Source organism: Myodes glareolus, chromosome 22 (assembly GCF_982192425.1).
Source record: "Myodes glareolus chromosome 22, mMyoGla1.1, whole genome shotgun sequence".
Taxonomy (NCBI): domain Eukaryota; kingdom Metazoa; phylum Chordata; class Mammalia; order Rodentia; family Cricetidae; genus Myodes; species Myodes glareolus.
The window spans coordinates 20,832,840-20,836,154 of NC_142047.1; positions in this window are offsets into that span (position 1 = coordinate 20,832,840).

Below are 3,315 nucleotides of genomic sequence, written 5' to 3' on the forward strand. Positions count from 1 at the left end.
AGGCTTGCTAATTATACCTGCTTCTCTCTATAATTACATATTGTTGTAAAATGCTATGATAATGACACAACTGTGTCTTTCTCGGGAGGGGTAAATTTATACCGACCACGGCCCCTGAATTTCCATAAGCAATTAGTCCACACGTTTATATCCCCGTGTTTTCCTGTGATTTTATTGAAAGGAGAGATAATGAATTAAATCCAATTATAGCAAGAAGACATCTAGTAAGTTGATGCGTATTTTCGTAAACAAAACAAGGAGGGGACGGAGGCTCCTACTTCACCGCAGTGGAAGTGGTTGGATAAATCAAAGCGATCAGGCTTCCAGGCGGGGACCCTGGAAAGCAGCCGCTGATGGAGACTGGGGTTCGCAGGACAAGGTGCATCTGCGAGCTGCATATTTCCTGGGTAATAAACGTGGAGAGTGCCTGTATCTTGCAGCCTAATGACAGAACATCTCCACAAAAAAAAAAAATCCATTTCTGCCTCGACTATAGCAAACCCAAGGCAACCCACCCATCATTCCCAGGGTCTTTTGAGGAAGGTTGGAGGTAGAGCCTGGAACTCTGGGAAGAGGAGACAAACAGCCTGAATTTACTACTATAGAGTACAAGTATTCCTCCTCCTTGGGAATCTGCTGGGTTTTTTTTTAGGGGGGGGGCATCTGTAGCATTTCTCTAGGCTGTGTCTGCTTCACCCCAAGGCTCAGGCATCTGCTTTAATCAGGAGGCTGTTTATTCAAAAGAAGCAGAGCCAAAATGCTTGAGAAGCCAAACAAAAACCAAGCAGAGCAAGCGCCTGGATGGCAGGCACACTCTTTCCCACCAGCTCCCTGCACCTTTACTGTCGCCTCCTGTTTGCTTCCTCAAATTTTTCTCTCCAGCCCCTCCCCCTCTGTATAAACGCAAACATCTTGAAATGTCAAGTGTGAGGACGTGACCCTCCCTTTAGCCACACAGGGGATGATCAGGCCCTGATGTCCTTGTCATTTCAGACACACATGAAATACCCAGGTTACAGACTTTCCGGAAGAGTTTGGGCCTGGTGACGAATCTGCGTATGGGTTCCCAGTTTGGGCCTGGTGACGAATCTGCGTTTGGGTTCCTCCTAACACCTCGGCAAACAGGAGGGTGTCGACACTTACTGCATCAAAGAGTAAGAGGAGCTGGCCTGGCCTGGGCTGGCCCGTGAACGCCAGGCTGGCTGAGGACCCGGGACTGATAGGTCGTCCTGCTGGGCTCTGACAAGGGACTGCATTCACTTCGATTTCCTCTCAGGGGCCAGACAGGAGTGTGGCTGCCCAACAGCCTACTGTCGATACCATAAAAATGTTAGCCCTCTCCATCTAATCCATTCCAAGGGGGTGCTCTTTACATAAATGCCCGTTCCATTGCTTCATTTTCAGAAAAGGCAATCAAATAAGATTGAACCGTGCGGGCTGCTGTACAGTGCATTTGCGTGTGTTTCAGAAAGCACAGTGATTAATTTTGAGACACCGCATTTTGTGTTGTCTTTGACTATTTTCTTCCTGGCCATTTTTTTTAAGAGCTCTGAAAATCAATGATATGCTTCACCGCCATCCATCTTTATATAGTAATAAATTAAGTGGGAGGTATTGATATTTTTTGACTGAGCTTTTAAAATTTACATACTAATGACAACTATACCCCGGCGACTCCTGATTCCTGCTGCGCTGCGCGGTTCCTGGGGTGGGGAGAGTCTCGCCTGTTTGCTCTGAGATTCCCAAGTAGCTCGGACCCTGGGTCAGTGGGCACAGAATCTTGGTTCCAGATATGTCCTTCTGCTGTCCACATAGCAACCTTTCATTCAGGGCTGGATGACAGGACAAGGTGGTCTCGGGGAAGGACCAGAGCACTGCCTAGAGGAAGACTTCCTGTAGGGGTGGCATTCATCAGCTGATATAGAGTGGCCCAAAGTTTAATATTGGTGTAGACTGGCCACAAGTAGTTTCCCTTGTCCTCCTTTCACACAACTGTAGGCGTTTTGGGGAAGGCACAAAAGTATCCAGTGCCCTTTCTACTCCTCAAAGGAAAATGAATCAGACTTTGATATTGAGAGGCATGGTGAAGCTAAACTTCCGGTGATTTCTAGGTTTGAGCGGTATAGACAGCATCTATACTGCCTGCCTTCTCTTCCCTCCAGAAAGGGTAGGTGCCCTAACATTCGGGAGTCTTAAGCAATGGTGCCCATGGAGGTCAAGACCACTGGGGGACTGAACTGTCTGAACCTCATCCCTTCGGGCAGTGTGAGTGAGGCTGCCACTGTCGGGGGAGGGGGGAATGCCACAAAACTGGTGCAAAGACATCAACTTCCTTAGCACAATTATTCTGGGGACTTGGGACAGCCTTGGTGTGCACAGCAGTTTATTTGCAGAGATTAATTTGTCAGTAATATTGATTGTTGGGGGCCTGTTCGTTCTGTTTAAGATTCCACAAGGCGCGGGCGGCAGGAGCTTGTTCACGGACTGTCCCTCTAGAATTTCCAGGATGTGGCAGAGGCAATCAGAAGAACCACAGCCAGAAAGTTCTGTCAAACCAGACACTGCTAGGCCAGTCCCAGAGGAAAGGGGATGGGGGTGGAATTTTTTTTGTTTACATTTTGCCAAAGCAGCAATAAATTGCGCACGTGGAGACTCTCTGTTTGGCCTTGCAAGACCTTTCCAAAGTGGGTCAGCCAGCGATTGGGTACCCAACAGCTAGACAGCTGAGTAGAGTCTTTCTCCACTTAAATCATCACTCCGGTCATCGCAATGTTAGGACTGCCGAAGACTGGCACTTCAGTCCCCTGCTGCACGAAGACAGCCCAGGTCCACTCTCCTGTCCAGGAAGAGCCTTAGCAAGCAAGAGTGTGCGGGGAGAGAGAGAGGAAAGAACACCGCAGAGGTGTGGAGGAGAGCCACTTTCATCAGCCCGGCTTTTAGGATGGTTGGGAGCCCAGAGCGTGATCATGTTACGCTTCCCTCAAAACGTGCCTTGTTTGCCTCTTCCCGCCTCCCCCCTTCTTTCTTTTCTTTGAGTGTTTTTGAAATGAAAGAGTTTCTTCTTCCAAATTGCGCTGCGAGGCAAATTCTTGAACGGTGTAATAGAAAATGTTACACAATATTCCTTACTGGAGCTATTGACATTTTGGATAGTTGTGACACTTTGATTTTTTTCTCAAAACATATGGATCAAGCCTGGTTGCCTTATTGGACAGGAAGCCCTGATGAAAACCCCTCCTTTATCTGTCTTTGTGTCCTCCCCCCTTCTGTTTGCTCATGGCTTTCTCTCTGAATATAATCGCGCTTTTCTTAGGC